We start from the raw sequence: 13,719 nt of genomic DNA, 5'->3' as shown, positions 1-13,719 counted from the left end.
TGTCAGCAAACAAGATTCCCGAGGGTAAAAGCATTCCAAACCCCAAGATAGCTTCCGCAACCGTCATGATAGTTTCAGAGATGCTAAGTAATGGGTTCGTGCCAGGAAAAGGTCTGGGGGCTGAGCTCTAGGGAATTGTTCAACCTATCTCTTTGCCCAAGAATTTAGAGACTTTCGGATTGGGATTCAAACCAACTGCAGCAAATATAAAGCGAGCTCAGAAAATGAAGAAGAAAGTTTGGGTTCTTCCCAAGCCAGTTCCGTGTCTCTCTAGATCTTTTGTTAGAGCAGGTGTCAGAAGGTCGTCAGTCCCGACAATTCGCGGACCGTTGATTGGTCCAGAGGGAGATTTGGATGAGGGCTTAGAAAGAATGTTCGTAGATGTCAACACAATAGAAGCTGGAGAGGGTTCTAGTAAGGCAGACATACAGTTTGTGGGGCCTAGGACCAATGTCAACAATTGGACAGCTACTCCCCTTCCTACTCGGAGGGAGTCCTGGTAGTTGACTCTGATTTTCCTTTTTGTTTTCTGGATTATTCCAGGGTTGTAATCCAGATTCCTTTTTATTTCTATTACTGTTCAACAAAGTGTGAAACCTTGTTATCCCATAATTCAATAAAATGAAAAAGTTTCTTCTTTATGCCTTATTTTATATTTTTTTTTAATTTTGTTTCCTTCGTTTCTTTTTCTGAACAGTTCTTTTCATACTGGTTCTAATGACATGGCATGCACAACGGATCTTCAACCTAGTCTAAAAGATCAATCTGATTCCGAACTAACTATACAAGAGATCGATTATGATAATGAATCGGAATACGATGAGGATGAAGCCTTCGAAGAGATAAACAGAGGAGTTAAGCCAGTCTGAAGAAAAATCCAAGCCCAACTTAAATGACACAAAAGCCATCAATTTAGGGGATGCCGGCGATATCAGAGAAACTAAAGTAAGCATCCACATTGCACCAAATATCAGGGAAGAATTGATCAAAACACTTAGTGAGTTTAAAGATGTTTTTGCATGGTCATATGATGACATGCCAGGGTTAAGCACAGATTTAGTGGTTCATAAATTGCCCACTGACCCGGCATGCCCTCCCGTCAAGCAGATATTGAGGAAGTTCAAAATGGATGAGTGTGAAGATTAAAGAGGAAGTAACCAAGCAGCTGCAAGCAAAGGTTATTCGTGTCACTCGATATCCTGATTGGTTGGCTAATGTGGTGCCGGTGCCAAAGAAAGATGGGAGGATCAGGGTGTGTGTCGATTACCACAATCTGAATAGGGCAAGCCCAAAGGACAACTTTCCTTTACCCAACATCCATATCTTGATCCACAATTACGCCGGACGTGAGCTCGGATCTTTTGTAGACTGCTATGCTGGGTATCATCAGATTCTGATGGATGAAGAAGATGCGGAAAAGACGACATTCATTACGCCATGGGGAACCTATTGCTACCGGGTGATGCCATTTGGTTTGAAGAATTCTGGGGCAACGTACATGAGAGCAATGACTACTGTGTTTTTTGACATGATCCATAAAGAAATCGAGGTGTACGTGGACGATGTGATCATAAAGTCTAAGCATCAGGAAGACCATGTAGCAGACCTAAGGAAGTTCTTTCAAAGACTTAGAAGGTATGATATTAATCTTAACCCGGCTAAATGTGCCTTTGGTGTTCCATATGGAAAGATGTTGGGATTCATCGTCAGTCGGCGAAGTATTGAACTGGACCCGTCAAAGATCAAATCTATCCAAGATTTGCCACCACCGAAGAATAAGACAGAAGTAATGAGTCTGTTGGGAAGGTTGAACTACATCAACAGATTTATTGCTCAACTCACAGCAACTTGTGAACCCATCTTTCGATTGCTGAAGAAAGATGCCGCGATAGAATGGACAGTAGAATGTCAGGAGGCATTTGACCAGATCAAAGGATATTTATCCAATCCACCTGTGTTGGTTCCACCTGAGCTAGGGAGGCCATTAATCCTTTATCTAATGGTCCTGGAGAATTCGTTTGGCTGCGTGTTGGGGCAACACGACATCACAAGAAGGAAAGAGCAAACCATCTATTATCTTAGCAAGAAGTTTATAGCCTATGAGAATAAGTACACTCAACTTGAGAAGACATGTTGTGCTCTAACTTGGGTAGCACAGAAGTTTAAGCATTATCTGTCGTCACATACTACTTACCTTATTTCATGCCTAGATCCATTGAAGTATATTTTCCAGAAGCCTATGCCCACAGGAAGATTGGCAAAATGGCAGATATTGCTCACAGAGTTTGACATTGTCTATGTGACGAGGACGGCCATGAAAGCCCAAGCATTGGCCGATCACTTGGCTGAGAATCCTATTGATGAAGAATACAAGCCTTTGAGGACGTATTTTCCAGATGAAGAAGTGATGCATATAGAGGAGTTAGAACTGACTGAGGAACCAGGGTGGAAGCTTTTCTTCGATGGGGCTGTGAATGCAAAAGGAGTTGGAATAGGAGCGGTACTTATTTCTGAAACAGGACATCACTATCCTGTTACAGCTCAGTTACGTTTCTATTGTACCAACAACATGGCTGAATATGAGGCATGCATTCTGGGCTTACGTTTAGCTGCAGACATGGATGTCCGAGACGTCTTGGTCTTGGGAGACTCGGACCTCCTAGTACATCAGATCCAGGGTGAATGGGAAACACGGGATTTAAAGCTTATACCATATCGACAATGTTTGCACGATCTGAGCAAGCGATTTCGATCAGTGGAGTTCAGACACATCCCGAGAGTTCACAATGAGGTTGCCGATGCTTTGGCCACTTTAGCATCGATGTTGCACCATCCAGACAAGATCCATGTTGACCCGTTGCATATTCAGGTTCGTGATCAACATGCTTATTGCAACATGATAGAGGAAGAAGTGGATGGCGAGCCATGGTTTTATGACGTCAAGGAGTACCTCAGGATGAGGATATACCCGGAGCAGGCCACCGAAGATCAAAAAAGAGCCATTCGGCGATTGGCAAGTGGATTCTTTCTCAGTGGAGGAGTGCTGTACAAAAGAACCCCAGATTTGGGATTGCTGAGATGTATAGATGCTAGTCAAGCCACGACAGTGATGACAGAGGTACATGCTGGAGTCTGTGGGCCCCATATGAGCGGGTATGTATTGGCAAAGAAGATTCTGCGGGCGGGATATTATTGGCTCACCATGGAGCATGATTGTATCAGTTTCATGCAAAAATGCCATCAGTGTCAGATACACGGAGATCTGATTCATTCCCCGCCGACAGAATTGCATACAATGTCAGCACCATGGCCATTTGTTGTGTGGGGCATGGATGTCATTGGACCCATTGAGCCGGCAACTTCAAACGGTCACAGGTTCATTCTGGTAACCATCGATTATTTCACCAAATGGGTGGAGGCCAAGACTTTCAAGTCAGTGACCAAAAAGGCGATGGTGGATTTTGTCCACTCCCATATCATCTGTAGATTTGGGATCCCGAAAGTGATCATCACAGACAACAGTGCTAATCTTAACAGCAGTTTGATGAAAGAAGTATGTCAACAGTTCAAGATTACACATCGTAATTCCACCCCATATCGTCCCAAGGCGAATGGTGCAGTTGAGGCAGCCAACAAAAACATAAAAAAGATTTTGAGGAAGATGGTAGAAGGGTCCAGACAGTGGCATGAAAAGTTACCGTTTGCATTGTTGGGTTATCGTACTACTGTTCGTACATCAGTAGGTGCAACTCCTTATTCGTTGGTATACGGAACTGAAGCAGTGATACCACCAGAAGTTGAAATTCCATCCCTTTGGATCGTCGCTGAGGCCGGGATTGATGATGATGAATGGGTCAAAGCCCAACTGGAGCAGTTGAGCTTAATTGATGAAAAAAGATTGGCAGCAGTATGCCATGGCCAGTTATATGAGAAGAGAATGGCAAGAGCATACAATAAGAAGGTGCGCCCTAGGAAATTTGAAGTAGGGCAGCAAGTATTGAAACGGATCCTCCCACATCAGATCGAGGCAAAAGGCAAGTTCGCCCCAAATTGGCAAGGGCCGTATACTGTGACCAGAGTATTATCCAACGGCGCTTTACATCTGACAGATGTCGAAGGAATATGAATCGACATGGCTATCAATTCTGATGCAGTCAAAAGATATTATGTGTAATTTCTTTTGTTGTTTATTTTGTTTGGACTTGGTGCTTATCGGATAATGAAATAACCGAGGTAATTCTTTCTTCTATCCAAACACTTTTAACCTTTGCTTTACCCCTTTGAGCCTTACTTATTCTTTTATACCCCTCCCTTGGAATCATTAATGAAAAAGAAAAAGAAAAACAAAAAAGGAGAATAATAATAATATAAAAAAAGAGGGAAGGTCGCAAGAAAAACAAAGGAATCAAGTGAACTACGTTCGACCTGATTCCTCAAAGAGGATACGTAGGCGCCTCACGGCTCAGTCATAATGTAACAAAAATCAAAAATTCCCCTAGCAAGAATACTGGGGCAGAAGTTATGTTTTTAAATTTTGAAAAAAAGAGTTTAATTCCAAGAGTTGTAATGTTTTACCCATCAAAGTTATTTTAAATTTTATATCCTTTTCTTCTAAGCCCCACATAAAACCCATATTGATGTCCAAAAAAGACCTCCCGATCAGTATCCGAGAGGTGCCAAGATAGGCAAATGAAAGCCGAGAATAACACGCCGGTCCCCGACTGAATAAGGATCATGAGCTGAAAGAATTGATAGCCAGAAGAATTCCCAGCAGAGAGAATCTTACCGGCAACACTCCAATCCCCAGCTAAGAGGCAAAATGAGAGAGTCTTATCGGTGAAAACCTTCACAGGCACCATAAGGCGACGTAAGCTGAGAGAAGCAAAATGAGAGAGTCTTATCGGTGAAAACCTTCACAGGCACCATAAGGCGACGTAAACTGAGAGAAGCAAAATGAGAGAGTCTTATCGGTGAAAACCTTCACAGGCACCATAAGGCGACGGGAACTGAGAGAAATGAGAGAGTCTTATTAGTGAAAACCCCGCAAAGAGCACTATGAGGCGACAAGATAGATTGGCGGAAAAGATCCACATTTTGCAAAGAGGTGGGCACATATTTATCCCCAGCAAGTGAAGATATCAGAAAGATTGGTAGACACAAATAGACTGGGTTGATTAATCCGGAATGCACGACATGATCGTTGGAATCGGTTATACCACCCAGATAAGTTCATTTCTTTTCTTCTCCCCATCATTTGTTCAGAAAGATTTTCTCTTTTTCTATCTTTTCATTTCTTTGTTTAAAAGACTTTTTCCAGAAATTTATTTTTGAGAAAGGTCTTTCAGAGCTTACTACTAGTTGCCAAAATGGTACAATGTAAAATGTGAAGAGGGCATGCCAGAGATAAGGCAATAAGACAAAAGACGTTGGTTGCTAGGCCGAATAATATTGGTCTAAAATGGCAAGGAAAGTACGGGGAAGAACCGAAAAAAAAACATGTTAAGGAAATTGTGTGCCAAGTTCCAAGAGGATCCCCAGTAGGACTCCGACCGAATATCGACCAAGTTCCGAGGTGGTCGGACAACACAGAGTGGGAAAGGAAGAAAGGAAAATCCATCTTCAACAAAATAACCCCCAACAAGTTTTGAGATATAGAACGGGGAAGGGATAAATGGAAAAAACCATCCTCAGCAGAATGTTATCCCCAACAAATAACGTCATCCCCAACAAGTTTTGGGAACGCCAAACAGGAATAAGGGGAAGGGAACAATCATCCCCATCAGGAGTGACATGACAACTCGCCATATTTTAAAAACTAACTAAATTTTCTTTGATTTGAATAGGAAAATAAAGTGTTAATGATAGCCGAAAGACATGCCATAAGAAAGATCGCCAGAACTGGGGCAGAAAATTTTCTGCCACAGGTGAAAACTTTCTCGGAGAATCGAGGAAACAAATTTAAGTTATTCTTTAGCAATTAGGCGCCCACCTGTATAACAAAGGAATACGTTTCATGTCTTTAGCAATTAGGCGCCCACCTGTATAACAAGGGAATACATTTCATGTCTTTACCAATTAGGCGCCCACCTGTATAATAAGGGAATACATTTCATGTCTTTACCAATTGGGTGCCCACCTGTATAACGAGGGAATATTTTTCAGTCTTTACATCGCAGGTCTTGAAATCCATAACCCACCGAAAGGCAGAAGGTTACAACAAAAGATCCACAGCATAATGCAAGAAGCCACATCCTCAAGCGGACAGAACAAAATGAAGCAAACTGGCATTCAGGAAAGCAAGAGGCCGGTGTCATCCCCATCAGTTCTCGGAAGAAAGAAGCACCGGAATCGACGCAAGCCGACAAGAAAGCAAGGCATCAAGAACAAATGGAAGATAGATGGCATCTTGTAATCCGTAGTCTAGCCTAACTTCTTGATTTTTCTTTTAAGCATGGTGTAATAAGGAGGTCAGCAAGCAGTAAAAGTAGCATGTAACAACAGTAACATTGCAGTCCCATGGTAGTCCCAGCTACCAAAACTTCCCGAACGACATTGACTTGATTCCCTTTTAGCCAGGGATATGTAGGAAACCTTTGAAGCGAAGGACCGGTCAAATCTTTTTCTTTTTTTTTTTAAAAATGCGTCGCACGGAGTACTTGAACGGGCAAAAATTGCTCGTATCTGCTCACTTTATCTTTGCACGAAAACTCTTTGTGTTTTCGGACAAAGAGGGGCAGTTGTGAGCACGTGATTTTTGCCCTATATGAGAATTACTCCCAAAAAATTCAAAATAAAACAATTTTCCTTTGTGTGCAATTTTTGAATTTTCGTGGCATTTTTGGATAATTATTTGTATTTTTGTCTGTGCATGTTTATTTGTTAAATTAATAAAAAAATACAAAATATGTCGCATTTGCACTTAAGATTTAATTCAAATTTGTTTTACAAAATGAAAAAAATCATAAAAAAATAATGTACGTTGCAGTTTTAGCATTTAACGTCTAAATTGTGCGATTTTATCATTAATTGCTATTTAAATGTGCGATAATTATTTTTAGAGTTAATTAGGATTTTTTTAAGATAATTTAGTTTATAATTTAATTTAGAATTTTAGTTTTATTAACTAGGAAGTAAAAGAAAAGAAAAAAAACAAAGAAAATCGGAATTAGGCCTCTTCTTCAATTTTGTACCACAGGCCCAAATATATCCAACCTTCCTCTACGACCCGGTCCATTTTAAACCGGGTCGACCCAGTCCATAACCCCAAATACCCAACACCCCTATTTCCCTATCTTTCATTTCAAAAATAAAACCCTAAAAGTATTCACTGTTGAAAAAAACCCACCCGCTCCCTCTCTTGCTCTCCTTCTTCAAGCTTTCAAACAACACTCCCATGGCTGCCTTCCCCATCGCCTTTACCAGCCCTGTTTTCCGTCTTCCTCAGCTGAACGACCAGCCATGGACGACTACCCTCGAAGCTTCGCCATGAACGACCACCCTCGAGGTCAAGCTCCCATGGCTGCCCCTTGCTATTTTGTCTTCTCCATGGCGAGCTCAAGCTCGTCCATGGACTGCCCTCCTTCTTCTTCTTTTGAACACCAGCAACCTCCCTCCACAACAAGCATGTCTCCCTTACCTCACGTCGCTGACCGTCGACCACCAACTCACTCGCCCAACCACAACAGCCCGTCGACCACCCTGCCAAGCTGCCGCCTGTTGCTTCTTCTTCTTCATGTTGCTGCTGCCCATGACTGCCTTCCTTCAAGCTCCGTCGCTGCTGCTTCTTCTGCTTCACGTCCAAATCACCATGTCTGCTGCTTCTGCTACTGCGTCTTCTTCTTCGTTCTCCTCGCGATTGCTTTCAGTTGCTTCTTATTCGGGTCGTCTTCGGCGTCGAGTTATTTTGGTGCGATAATTGTTTCCGGGCAGATTTGTTTTCGTTCGAGCTCGTCGTTGTTCATTTCCGGTTAGTTGGTTTAAGTTTCATTTTTGTCCGTAATTTGTTTGATATTTTCGGATCTGAAATTAGATAGGTTCGATATTTTGTTCGTGTTTATCGTTTTGTTAATTGTTTCAATTTGTTTCATGTATTTTTATTTATTTATTTTTTTAAAAAAATATTTGTTAGTTTAATTTTAATGTTGTTAGATTCAAATTGAATTTTAATTAATTCTTTCTACAGTTTGTTTCATGTGTTTTTATGTATTTTTTAGAAATTGTTAATGTTGTTAGATTCAAGTTAAAATTCAATTAATTATTTCTTCTTCGGTTTGTTTTTATTCATTTAAAAGAATTTAGTTGTAATATAGAAATATGTTAGTTTAATCGCTTGGATCATCCATCTTTGATGATTAGCTTAGATTTAATTCGTGTTCATCTTTTGTTTGAAGTTCGTTCTTAATCCGGTGATTTAATGTGAGTTTATGTTTTAATTCTTGATTTAATTTGAATATTTATCTTGGTTGTAATGTTGTTGGATTTAGTTTAAAGTTCAAATGATTATTGAATTTAGAAATTCAAATCTACTTGTTTGTTATGTTCAATTTGTTAATATTATTGAATCTGAAAATATATGTGTTGTTAAAAAATATTGTTCAGTCAAAATAATTCCAGTTTTCTTTGTTGTTCATCATATAGTTTGAGTTTGTTCATAAAATTTGATTAGGAATTGGTTATAGCTACTATATTTTGGTTAGAATTGATTAGGTGAATTGGTTATAGCTGACGGGTTAGATTGGTAAATTGCAAATTTTTCAGGGGTAAAATGGTAATTTCAGTAAGGTCGGAGGGGTATTTTTGGAATTAAAAAATCTGAACAATTATTTATTTTGAGTGCTCTGTCCATTAAGATTAAATAATTTTTTAATAATATTAAAATAGTACATGGTGGGGGACAAGACATAATGTAGTGAGGAATAATAATTGTTTAATATAGGCATGAGGAACAAGATATAATAGGGGAGGATAATGTATTTGTTTAATATAGTGAGGGACAAAACATTAGGTAGTGGGATTAAAAGGGGGATGAGTGGAAGATAGTGGGTTTTAATTTTTAAAAAATGCTGAAAGATGGTAATAAATAGGGGGACTTGGACAGAATTTAAAAAAAGAAGAAGATAGAGAAAAAAGGGAGCTGAATATTTAAGAGAGAGAAAAATTCCGAAAATATTAAGACTTCCAAAAATACAAATAAAAACATTCTGGAAATTAAAAGAGTGAGTAGTATACACCTGATATACAATCTAAATATTCTGATATACGGATTCAGAAATTAAGGGTTAAACATTAATTAGTCTTCCAAATCTGAAAAGATTCCCTTTGCTTCTGTCCGTTGATTATTGTTGGTGTTTCTGGATTTTTATCTTGATTTTAAAATCTGTCACTGGTTTCTCGTTGCTGGTTACTGGGTGTTGCTATTGTTGTATGCTACTGAATTTCTGCTGATCTCCCTTTTCTTTTGCTTCCAATATCAGGTACACAACTGACACGCTGGTTACTGTAAACTGAAACATGAAGCATGAATACGAAAATGAAGAGTTGAAGTTCTAAATTTATTTAATTATATGCTGAATTTTATTTGTATATATAAATTATTTAGCTTACTCTAAACAGAATCATGTAGCTGTTTAATATATATAGTGGAACATCTGACGATAGCTTAACGGGCGAACTATCTATATATTGCCTAAAAATAAATAAATGGTGTAGTAACTCTATCTAGTTAATTCGTTATTGTTGGATGATTACCATGTCTCAAAAAGCACGTTAGTTCATCAAACGAATAGACCATTTCGGAACTTGTAGGAATATTGTTTAGTTAAATACTATTGGTTAATTTCAGCATGTAAATGGTCTAGGATTAAAATTAGATTGCTAAGTTTTTTTTTAATTTGACAAACTGTGAACATGCCTAGTATAATGTAACTAGGTAGTAACATGTGAATAAGATGGCCCAGGTCTAATTTTATGCCATACACGTTGGGCCTGGGCCCGCATTGGCAACGGACTGCCCTACTTGCATCATTTTCAGAATTTATGAATCATATCCGAAACCCAACTATAACAACTCAAGCATGTAAATAAATTAAGACCTTTTCTCTTTCATTTTGTAGAGACAATTTTAGTAGAAAAAATGTAGGCACTTTAGGATTATCCTTTTAAAATAAATGAGATGAGCCTCGCCCAATAAAACGCACAAATTGCGGGGCCCTCAATAAATGTTTAATTAAAATTACTTAGACTTCGGGATGAGCCGTTTAGCAAAATTCCATGGCCTTACCCAGAAATAATAATACGCTAATTGCTTTAGGCGCGCATTTTAATAATCTTACCTTCTTAAACTCGGGTGTGCATTTCATGCGATCCAAGTCCAAATCCCAAAACATTGAATAAAAATACGTTCCGGATCGCGGGTGCATTTCATGTGACGCAATCCAAAGACATGTTTTTAAACGATGTTCACATTCTTTTAAAATATAATAATAAAAGCGGTAAAGAGTTAAAATTTGCACATGAGCTCATAATTGTATAAAATCAGATAAATAGGCCGAATATGACAGTTGAGCGACCGTGCTAGAACCACGGAACTTGGGAATGCCTAACACCTTCTCCCGGGTTAACAGAATTCCTTATCCGGATTTTTGGTTCGCAGACTATAATATAGAGTCATTATTTTCCTCGATACGGGATTAAATTGGTGACTTGGGACACCCTAAATCTCCCAAGTGGCGACTCTGAATAAATAAATAAATCCCGTTTAGATTGTCCTTTAATTGGAAAAACTCCTTCACCCCTTGCGGGGACGGAAAAAGGAGGTGTGATAGGGAACAACTGGTACCTTCCCCCGGATCCATACCTATCTCTCGTTGTGCCATCTCCTGAGCGTAGGTAGCCTATTAGATAAGAAACACAAAGCACGATTTAGATTTCATATGTTCTTATAACTTCGCTCTATAGCACGATTTATTAATTGGAAGAAATGTAACCATTCTTAAATGCCTCTTAGCCTCCTGATTATAAATATGGTGCACAACGCACCTATAAGCAAGACTCTACTAGACACGGCTTGTGGACTCCCTGGGATACGACCTGCTCTGATACCAAGTTTGTCACGCTCCAAACTAGGGGAGGCACGACTGGCACTCGATACTGTATTCGATCAAGTTAGCCACTAAACATACTAGCTAACTAAACTGGGGGCCCAACAGATCGGGCAGCACAACATCTGAAATACTAAGCCTGGACCATTAAGGTCATGACCTGAATAACAATAAGCCATATAAACAAAGGTAGACGAGCCAAAATAATAAAGTACTAGCTGGCCGACGAGGCCGCGATTGGAGACATACATGCCTACACACATATATATACATGCCAAGCCTATGGGCTGGAGACTGAAAGCTACAAAAAGAAACCCAGAATACTGTGTCCACAATAGCCTCTAAGAGTGTCATAAGCATTGTCGAGACAAGGCCCCGACTATATCTAAACTGTATAACAAAAGTAACCATTCTATGAAAGCTCCAGGAAGAGGTGGAGCTTACCAACTCACAGCTGAACCCCGAAATCCTAGCGGAGGGGTCGATCAGAGTCCCTACCTGGACCTGTACGCACGAAACAAAAATGCAGTGTCCCTAGGTAATGGGACATCGGTACGAATAAAAATGTACTGGTATGTAAGGCAGACAGTATAATCATACATAGCTGATGTAAAAAAAAGTAATAGAGATACCACCTGACACTGAAACTTTGATAGCCTCCATGGCCGACATCCGACTTCATAGTATCAAATATGCATGGTATGCTTGTGTAATCGTATGTCGTGAATACATATATATTGATGCAAATGCATGACATACCCAACCAAATGCTAGCAATAACGGTCTCTTCCGGTAGCTAACCGGTATCATATTGCTAACCTGTGGCCATCTGTAAAATATATATAGTTTTCGGGCAAATAGGCCCCTTACCTCCGATTATAGCTCGAAGTCCATGCATAATATGCCATGTATGATATGAACTTTGAATGCACATAATAGGCCATAACAGGAACTTAGCCAATCTTGGCTCATAGGTACTCTTATCCTCATGATCTCATAATCACCTTCGTATCGCATACAATTGTCTCGTGGAACATCATATGTTTTCTTTTCTTATGAATAAGCTTGAAAACTTAATTCGACTTTTAGAAAGATAACTTAACTCTGAAGATGTTCATAAAAAGCTTAAGGTGCTTCACTTAGTCCTTATACCTGATTTCTTGATATTTAGTAAAAGAAAATATTTCAAAAATCAAGTGTTTTAGTAGTTTAAACATAAAAATTATATTTGAGATTTTTGGAAATCGACGTGTCACTTTAAAGATTTTAAGATACACTTTAACAAGGGAGAAGGACTGATCGCAAATACTAAATGCCTTTATTTTTTAGTCACACAACCCAAAGACGAATAGAATTCACATATATAGACATATAGTTAAGAAAGCCGAACAAATGACATATATAGATGTCGAATACCCTATTTAACTGAACGAGTGGAATATCAACCTAATAGCATCATGAAAATACTTTAGCTACGATCCCAATGCCTTTCACAGAAGGTCTTTCTAGCAATAGAATAGTAAAATATCACATTTGACGTCTTAGGAATTTCCCAGAATTCGTGCTAAAAGGAAGGATAGAGTTTAGCCTTAACATACCTCTCCAACGAACGTCCGAATGCCTGTAGTTCCTTTACAAAAGTTATTCCTTACGTCCTAATCATCAAAAACACTATATATATGCAGCTTATACATATCTATAAATAGTTCATAATTGAGTTTAAATCGGCAGATTTGCCATATGACCCTAACTTGACGAAACGTCCGTAGAACTTTGTAAAAACGATCATAAAAGAGTCCCAAGATGATTACCTTGGAAAACCAAGTATAAAGCCTGAAGAACCAGCAAGAACAACAAATTCCTATCTTCCAAGAATAGCTCCAAACACAGCTAATAGAAGGGGAAAACGATTGCAAAGCGTAGAGATTGCGTTTCTAGGCATGGGGGCAAAGTTTAACAGTAGAAATCGTTAAAAACGCACCTTAATCACTCAAAAATACCATGGAACCTTCTCTTCAGCTTTCTTACTGTTTTAGGACTAAAATGAAATGTTTTTAGGTCTGAAAAGTCGAATTTGCCGACTTATACTACTTGTTTGACCCGACCTGGTTCGCGATCCGGTTTCAGCCTGGACAGTCCGCGGTAAAATAGTCATAACTTTTTACTCTGATGTTGCGTTGATTTGAGGTTTTTTTGGTTGCAAACTAGACTTGTAGAACTTCGATTCCGTATGTTGTGGGTCACATAACTCTTTATATATTGGGAGAAATGATCTGATATATTTTACCCAAAGTTTAGAAAATTTATTAGAGAAATTTACGATAACTTTTGCCGACCTTTATTTCGCAACTTGCTTGATTCCAAAACCTAACATGTGACCAGTGTGATATTATAATACCTCATAACACATTATTCTTAGCATATTAGACACTTTTGGTCTTATCCCAGATGTGTAAATTAACTTAAACCTTCCGAACGCGCAGGGTGCCACCCGAGCCATTCCTTTAACCACGAACTTTTATTTAAGGGATTCCTTTGACCTACAGCTTTAGTTTAGTTCCTTGATATTACCATACATTTTCATTCTTATTGTCCAAATGTGCTATACCCAATTATATAT

This window comes from Nicotiana tabacum, chromosome 11, assembly GCF_000715075.1.
Source record: "Nicotiana tabacum cultivar K326 chromosome 11, ASM71507v2, whole genome shotgun sequence".
Taxonomy (NCBI): Eukaryota; Viridiplantae; Streptophyta; class Magnoliopsida; order Solanales; family Solanaceae; genus Nicotiana; species Nicotiana tabacum.
The sequence above is the reverse complement of the archived record's forward strand: the minus strand, read 5'-3'. Positions refer to the sequence as shown.